This window comes from Phascolarctos cinereus, unplaced genomic scaffold, assembly GCF_003287225.1.
Source record: "Phascolarctos cinereus isolate Bilbo 61053 unplaced genomic scaffold, phaCin_HiC Scaffold_5;HRSCAF=322, whole genome shotgun sequence".
Classification (NCBI taxonomy): domain Eukaryota; kingdom Metazoa; phylum Chordata; class Mammalia; order Diprotodontia; family Phascolarctidae; genus Phascolarctos; species Phascolarctos cinereus.
This window is the reverse complement of record NW_027555958.1, coordinates 188,621,375-188,630,804: the sequence shown is the minus strand read 5'-3', so window position 1 is coordinate 188,630,804 and position 9,430 is coordinate 188,621,375. Positions and strand designations below refer to the sequence as shown.

Genomic DNA, 9,430 nt, shown 5'->3' with positions numbered 1-9,430 from the left:
ACAAAAAAAAAATCAACAATCATTTACTAAAGTATGGGTCAATTACTGTACTAGGGATTCAAAGATAAAATTGAGGTAGAGAAGATTAACATATACTCTAGCTGGTCATCTTTCAGAAAGGATTTAAAAACCAAACAGAGGCATTTATATTTGATTCCAGGAGGTTAGTGAACCCTCTGAGGTTTAATGAGTAGAAGAGTGACATGCTCAATTTTGTGTTTTAGGAAAACTAATTTGGCAGATCTGTGATGGATGGATTGAAGAGGGGAGAGACAGCACAGAGACACCAATTGGGATGATATTGCAATATTCTAGATAAGAAGTGACAGTGGTCTGAACTAGAGTGGTGGCTGAATAAATGAAGTGAAAGGGGAAAATGTGGGAGACATTGTGGTGATAGAAAACAGTGAAAACTAATTGGATGTGGGGACAGGGAGTAAGAGTGAGGTAAAGAGGATAGCACTGAAGTCATGAATCCAGTGACTGAAAGGAGTATGGTACTCACAAAGAAATAGGAAATTTTGGAAAGAGGGTCTTTGGAGACTGGCAGAAATAATGGGGTGGGTTTTAAACATGTTGAGTTTGAGATAGCTAAAGGACATCTGCTTTGAAATGTCCAATACATGATGCAATGCTAAATCTCAAAAGAAAGACTAGGGCAGAAAATATAGCTGTTGGACTCAGCATCACCGGGAACATAAACAAAGACACAAAATAATAAGGTCACTAAGGGAGAGCACGTGGGAGTTATAGAAAAAAATCCTAAAACAGAACTTTGGCATAAACCCAGTTAGAAGGCAAAATGGGATGATGATGATCCAGCAAGAGAAACTGAGAATTAGTTGTCAGACAGGTATTAGGACAACCAAGAGAGAGCAGAGTAACAAAAATCTAGAGATAAAATACTATAAAGGAAAAGAGAGAGCTTAATAGTGTCAAATACTGCACAGAAGTCAAGAAAAGAATAAGTCTTGAGACAAAGTCATCAGATCTGCACATTAACAAAGTTATTGGTGACTTTGGAAAGGATAGTTTTAGTTAACTCATGAGGCCATATGTCAACTTTAGAGGGTTTATAAAGAGTGAAAGGACAGGAAGTGGAAATAGACAAATAGACAGATAGATAGACAGACAGACAGATGGACGGACGGACGGACGGACGGATGGATGGATGGATGGATGGATGGAAGGAATCTTTCTGGGACTCCTCCTGAGAAAAGAGAAATATAGAAAGATAGCTTTTGGGGGAATTATAAGACCTATTTGGGAGTTTCTAAGAATAAGGAAAATTTTAGGCATCAGAAAAGGACTGTTTGGTAGGGAAAGACTGAATATTAGAGGAAAAGAAGAGGCTAACAATACAGGAAAAACCTTAAAAAGGGGATAGAATCAAGGTTATACATAGAGGATTTCACTTTTGTCAGGAGCAGGGACACTTTAAATCATTATTAGAGACTGGAATAAAGCAGGAGATAATGGGGAAGAATGACAAAAAGTTGTGATTTGAAAAGAAGAAATAAGTAGCTCACCAAAAATGGTCTCTGTATTCTAAATGAAGTATGATATGAAGTCTTCACTTGTACAAATGTTTTGGGATGGAAAGTATAAGGAGGTATAAGGAGAAAATATATAAGATGGGGAACAGCCAAGGTAAGGAATGGGGGGTAAAGAATCAACATGAAAGGAACAAAAGAACTGAATGGCTAAAGGGAAGATCAGTTGTAATTATATGGCATAAGTTAGTAGTGAACCCAGTTTTGTGACTTTGTCCAGCTCCATCCAACAGTACATGAGTAAAATTATAAGAGGTGGATGGCTAAAGTAACCAGGGGTTGGAGTTTGGTAAGGTATAATCTGCAGTAAGACCAAGCAGCAAGTGATTCAAGAGGAGAGTTAAATCTCCAATTAAATTGGCTAACTATAGGCACACAACTAGGTAGGGAAGAAAGTAAAATAAAATCAAGAATGATTGCCAGGTAAATTGTTGAGTGGTACAAGAACTGGAGATCCCAATAAAAATCAAGAGTAAGCTTAAGAAGCATAATGCATGGGGGAAGGAGTAAAAGTACAAGAACTTTGATTGAAATTATACATCTTGAAATCAATATTTGAATTCCAAAAGGCCTTTATATTTAAAAAATATGACCTTGTAAACATGAACAATGGTTCCAAGAGGTATAGCTCAGGAAATAATTCAAGAGGATGTGAGTGTCTGGATGCAAGCTCCAAGACTGTTTTAACTAGGACAAGTTGAATCAAAGTCCAAAGTGAGGTTTTCTACATGCTGCATTATACAAACAAGCAGAAGAGACCAAACTCAATAGAGAATGCTTTGGGAGTTATTTTTCCATTTGAGGATAGATTTGCATTTCAACATGGCTGGTCTGGGTTGGTGCTAACCAAGGGAAAGCTTGAAATTAAACAGGGCCTTATGAAAGTCTAATATGTGACACTTTCATCTACCTGACAATTCTCATCTATGAGGGTGATTATGGTGTCAAAATCTCGTGGAAAGTGAACCAATCCAGAGCAGTGGATATCATATAAAATTACTGGAGGATCTATATTACTGCCAGTCTTGAAGACTAGGAAGACAATCATTTGTCTAGGAACAGCATATCAAGGTATACCTCAGCAAAGGAACCTAGAGGAGCTTTCAAGACAGTCTTGGAATCAGGCAACCTGGATTAGCATCTTGGTTCTAACACTCCTTGTATAACCACTAAAAAGTCATATAACTTTTCTGAGCTCCAGTGTGCCGTGTATAAATTGGCAATAATACTACTAGAATTGTCTACCTCAAAGAGGTCTTATGATGAAAGTACTTCAGGACAATGAAAAACATCCACTGAGAGATACAGCTATTGTTATCAACTTTTTCAAGGTAAGGATCTTGTTCAAAAATTCCTAGATCACCTAAAATATAAAAGAGTCTTTAAAATCATCTGCTTCATGGGTTCTTGGCCCTTTTTTGTTTCGGAAGTCTGGTGAAGCCTATGGACTCATTTCTAAGAATCATGTCTTTAAATATATAAAGTATATAAGATTAAAATAGAAACAAATTACATGGAAATGAACTTACCAAAATGTTTTTAGGTACATGAACCTTAGGTTAAAATCATTAGAACTAGTTTCATCACTTTATTTAAAAAATGTGCTCTAGGTCACAAAGTGGGCCTGACCCAGGGGAATCTGACCCTGAAAACAATGAAAGTCTCATCATTTGGCATCTGTTTCTTTCCTCTATGCAGACAGTAGAGAAAACACTCCACCCCTAGAACATGGCCAATCTCACTGTGGCGACAGGATTCTTCCTCATGGGCTTTTCTAACACCTTTGAGCTACAGGTCTTACATGCCATTCTCTTCTTACTGATCTACCTGGTGGCTCTGACAGGAAACCTGCTCATCTTCACCCTCATCTTTCTCAATGGGAAACTCCACACTGCTATGTACTTCTTTCTAAAGAATCCTTTTTAGATCTTTGTCTTATTTCCATCACATTCCCCAAATCAATTGCAAACTCCCTGAGTCACAGCTACTCCAATCTCCTTTTTTTTTTGGGGGGGGGACAGTATTACAGCTCTTTTTAATGACATTATTTGCTGAATCAGAGCTTTTTCTCCTCACAGCAATATCCTATGACTGCTATGTGGCTATCTTCAGACCCTGCACTATGAAGTCATTATGAACAGTGAAACTTGTATGAAGATGGCAGCTACTTCTTGGCTTACCGGAAATTTGTTTGGGGCCCTGTTTCCAGAGTATGGGTGGCTCCAAGGAGATCCACCCAGTTCTTCTGTGATGTCCCTTCCTTACTCAGGATCTCCTACTCTGATTCACACTTTGCAGTTGATGTCACTATGGTTTTGTGTTTTAGTTTAGGAATTTTCTGTTCTACTTATATCACAGTTCCTTATGGTCACATCATCTCAAATGTGATGAAGATTCCAACCAAAGAAAGTAGGTCAAAAGCATTCTCCACTTGCTTGCCCCACCTCATCTCTTTCATGTTTGTTTGTTTGTTTTATCTCAACCATTTGCATTACGTATCTAACGCCTCCCCAGCAATCTAACTCAGTTCTGGACCTATTGTTGTCCATATTCTATACAGTGGTGCCTCCAACCCTGAGCCCTGTCATCTATAGCCTGAGGAAAAAGGACATGAAGACTGCTTTGAGGAAGCTCGTAGCCTGGAAATACTTCTCAAACAGATTAATACCAAAATGTTTTCCATGATTACATGTCTGTGCACATATATTCATATGAATGTACAGACACACACATATATATGTGTATATATACATATATACATACATACATACAGACATTGATATGTGTTTATGTATCTGATGTACATATTTCACATATATTGATATATCACTTCTCTTTATGTGTTTACTGACTTGAAATATTTGCTTATATGCCCATGTCAACCTTACCAATTTTAAAATATTGGCTCTCAAAGGGACCGGAGCATCATAAAAATATGCCTTTTAAAGTATGTACACCCATTTCAGTCCTAAAATCAAGAGGTCACCACTTTCCTGGGAAAAAACAGTGGATTTATTAGAAAATAATGTATTTGAAGGTCCTCTTATTAATTTATGTCCACTGTTAAGTGAACAATTGACTACATGAAATGATAGAAAATATTATCTGACTTGAAAACAGATAAAGCATTTGAATCAGGATGCCACAACTTACTGTGAAGTATCAAAAACATTTTATATGTCTACTTTGCTATACAGTTTTTAAGTGGTTTCACAATCCAATATTTGATCACAATAGCAGTCAGGAATAGTAAGGAAAGGTATTATTAGCACCATTTTATGTTCAAGGAAACTAAATTTTTTCAAGGTCTGCAATAAGTGATGATGTCATGATTCAGAAACATTATTTTCAAATAATTTTCTTCCAGAAAAGTGGTGGCCTCTTCATTTTACCTTCAAATTTAGAAACATAAGCACAGAAATCCAGAATTGGGAGGGCACCAAAGATCATTCTTCCAGTTTAACCTGTACTTGAACTTGGCTTCTATATAAAACATCCACAATTTGTGGCCATCCAAACTTCATGTGAATACTTTCAGTGAAGGAGAGTAACTTCCTGCAAGGGTGACCCATTCCACATTTGCAGATTTTTAATTGTTCAGACACTTTCCTCACATTAGGCTAAACATTGCCTCAGCAAATTTTCCCACTGCTCCTGCTTCTACCAGTCCTTTCACTACCCTCAGATGAGGATTATTTGGGTTTGTTATACTGAAGTGAAGAGGGGGCAAATGATACACAAAATCCAGAAGAGTATTATTACTCAAAACAAGAAAATTAAGAGTGCATTATAACTACACCAAACTATGCCCTTTTTCATTTCATTCCCTATCTCTTTCTTTACTGCTACATTCAGAAGGTGAAGATCACAGTTCACCCATGGTATAGTGCCACCATGACCTCAACTAGTGACAGGGAAAGGACTTCTTTCCTCCTGCTCTCCCATTCTTTTACCCTATTTCCAAAACATGGGTCTATGGATATTTGTTTCTGTTCTGTGTCATTTGTCCTTCTTAGTTTCAAGTGCAATAAATGATCCCCACTGGACCTAGGAGATTGAGCCATGGTGACCCTGGAGGCAGGATTGCAGGAAGAATATTGCAGCCAGCCAACCAAGCAGGGAAGCCAGGGTCCCTGGGATTTGAGCCTGAAGGAGGTTGTATACTTGCAACTTGGGACTGACCCTTATAAGAAGTGAGGTAAGCTACAAACCTCTTCCCTTGGCCAGAGATACAAGCTATGAATTCTTTCCCCTGACCAGATCACAAAAGGTAGAATTATGACTCCCAAATACTGATAAGTAAATTCATATATTTGTGATCATACCTTTTGAAATAAACATTTCTTTATAAACTTGATCCAGCTATTAGTGGATAAATGGAGCTGGGGTATAGGGAATTATCCCCTCATACTTGGAGGAGCACTATTGGTGATGGCTGGAGCCATTTGCTGAGAGCCCAAACACTCTAAACATCTTAAGAATAACAAAGAACCTTGGAAAGGGGGTAAAATGCAGCATACTTGGCCTTCCAAGCAATGAGGGCCAGGGTAGCTATTGTCATATTCATTTTACAATTTAAAAAAAATTTCTGGTAGCTACATGAAGGATAGATTAGAGTGGGTGAGGCAATGAAATTTATCGATTATTGATTGCTTAATAGTTAAGAATTTTATTAATCACAGCAGCAACCACTGTAATTAAAGCCTTAGATTTAGAACTATTTTATATAAGCCTTGATAGCATGATACTTGATAGGAGACTATTCATGTAACTCTGAGTGAACTTGCCTCTTGAAAGAGATAAAGAAGATGAAGGGAGGATGATGCAACCTAGTCAGGAGATGTTTTTCCTAGCACTGAATTTCTCTAGTACAAGGATTGGGGATTTTCTAAAAGGTGTTGATTAACTCTGAATTACCATGGACTCTGAAAGACCTCTGTTGCAAGTCAGGGTAATTATGGATCAATCACAATTTTAGTTTAATTGGCACCAATTGACATTATGTAATGAACTTATATAATCAAACTATATAAAAGGATGCTCTGATTGTGTGGGTGGGTCTTTGATCACTGAGGGATCATTGATTTCTATTGTTGGTAATTGTGATTCATGACTCTGGGCAAATCACTTAACCCTTTTCACATAGTTCCTCACCTGTAAAATGAGTTGAAGAAGAAAACAACAAACCACTTCAGTATCTCTGCCAAGAAAAACACAAATGAGGTCACAGAAAGTCAGACATAGCTGAAAAGCAACTTAACAACAACAAAACCTCAGTTTCCATTAATCACAGATTTATTGTGACAAGACTTGAAGCAGACTAACAGTCCGGACAAAAAGTTATGAGAGACAGAGGTGAAACCAAGATGGCAGAGTTAAGAAGCACTCAGCCAAGCTCTCCCAAATTCCCCCCCACCAAACAATTATAAAATAACACCTTAAACTGAATTCTGGAGCAACAGAACCAACATAAGAACAGGTGAAACAATTTTTCAGCCCAAAACAACTTAGGAGGTTGGCAGGAAAGGTGTATTTTCAGGAACATAATAGGCAAATTACAGAGCTCTCAGGTCAAGGAGAAAGTATAGCAAGTGGCCAGAAAGAAATCATTCAAATATCATGGAGTCACAGCCAGGATCACACGAGATTTAGCAGCTTAAAGGATTGGAGGGCTTAGAATATGATATTTTGAAAGGCAAAGGACATAGGATTTATAATCAAGAATAACCTGCCCAGAAAACTGAGTATAATATTTCAGGGGGAAAATGGATATTTAATGACATAGAGGCCTTTCAAGCATTTCTGATTGAAAAGGGCAGAGCTGAACAGAAATTCTGATTTTCAAACACAAGACTCAAGAGAAGCATAAAAAGGTAAACATGAAAAAGAAGTAATGAAGAATTAATAAAGTTAAAATGTTTACATTCCTATATGGTAAGATGATAATTTTAACTCCAAAGAATTTATCATTATTGGGGGAGTTAGACACAAGTCAGACAGAGGGCATGGGTGTGGCATGACTACAATGGGATGATTTCAAAAAAATAAAACTAAGGGGCAAGAAAGAGGGATGAACTGGTAAAAGGGTGAGGATGAACAAGGAAAAGTATATCACATGAAAGAGGCATGAGAGGAAGAGCTTTTATGATGGAAGAAAAGATGGGAAGGAAACGCTTGAACTTTCATCAGAAGCAGTTCAAGGAGTGTATAACATGCACACTCAGTGGGATGTAGAAATCTATTTTACTCTACAGGGTAAGAGTATAAGGGAACAGAAAGGGGGCTGTTAGAAGGGAGGGTGGATTAAGGGAGGTAGTGGTCAGAAGCAAACCAAACTTCTGAGGAGGGACAGGGTAAAAAGAGAGAGAGAAGGGTAAAAGGGGGAAAATAGGATGGAAAGAAATACAGTTAATAATCATAACTATGAATGTGAAAGAAATTAAGTGACCCATAAGACAGAAAAGGATAGCAGAATGGATTAAAAACCAGAATCACAGCAATATTTTGTTTACAAAAAACACACTTGAAACAAAGAGAAACACAAAAAAATAAAAATAAGAGGGAGAAGCAGAATCTCATGCTTCAGGCGAAGTAAAAACAAACAAAATAAAGCAAGAGTAGCAACCATGCTCTCAGACAAAACAAAAGCAAAAATAGATGTAATTAAAGGAGATAAGCAGGGAAACTACATTTTGCTAAAAAGTTACCATAAAAAAGTAACATCAACATGAAACATGTGCACTAAATAGTATAACATGCAAATTCTTAAAGGAAAACTTAAATGAATTACATGAGGATATAGATGGCAAAAGTATACTAATGGAGGACCCTCAACTTTTCTCTCAGAACTAGAAAAATCTAACCATAAAGTAAACAAGAAAGATGTTAAAGAGATGAACAGAATTTTGGAAAAGTTAAATATAATAAACCTCCAGAGAAAACTGAATCAGAATAGAAAGGAGTGTCATGGGGCTTTTTTCAGCTGTGCATGGCACTTTCAAAAAAATTTCACCATGTATTAGGGCATAAAAATCTCACAACCAAATGCAGAAAAGCAAAAATATTAAATGTATCCATTTCATACCATAATGGAACAAAACATTCAATAAAGGTCTGTGAAAACAAAAATTAAACATTATTAGAAATTAAATAATCTAATCATAAAGAAATGGGTCAAAGAAAAATCATAGAAGCTGATTCCATTAAAAACAATTGCAACAATGAGACAACATACCAAAATTTATGGGATCCACTAAAGCAGTATTTAGGGGACATTTTTATCTCTAAACACATATATGAGTTAGAGGAAAGTGAATCAATCAATTGGGCATGCAACCAAGAAAACTAGAAAAAGAACAAATTTTAAATCATCAATTAAACACCAAATTAGAAATCCTGAAAATCAAAGGAGTGATACATGAAATTGAAAGTAAGAAAACCATTGAATTAATAAATAAGCTAGGAACTAGTTTTATGGGAAAAAAAACAATAAAATACATAAACCATTGGTTAATTTGATTTTAAAAAGAACAAAACCAAATTACCAGTATCAAAAATGAAAAGTGCAAATGTACCCCATTGAAGATAAATTATAGCAATGATTAGAAGCTATTTTGCCCAATTATATGCCAATAAATCTGACAAAGTGAAATGGATGAATAATCACAAAAATAAATTGCCCAGATTAAGAGAAGAGGAAATAGAATCTTTAAATAATCCTATCTTAGAAAAAGAATTGAACAAGACCCCAATGAACTACCTTAAAAAATTCCTAGGACCAAATCAATTCAAAAGTGAAGATTTTGCTCCAACAAAACCAATGTAGCCAAGATTAGAAGGAAAACAGGAAACTAGGAGAAATTTTTTATAGTAAGTTT

General features: G+C 36.4%; 1 pseudogene; it reads left to right on the top strand.

Moving 5' to 3' along the window:
• Positions 1 to 3,281: 3,281 nt before the first annotated feature.
• LOC110200280 (olfactory receptor 14A2-like) lies at positions 3,282 to 4,238 on the top strand (annotated as a pseudogene).
• Positions 4,239 to 9,430: the final 5,192 nt, after the last annotated feature.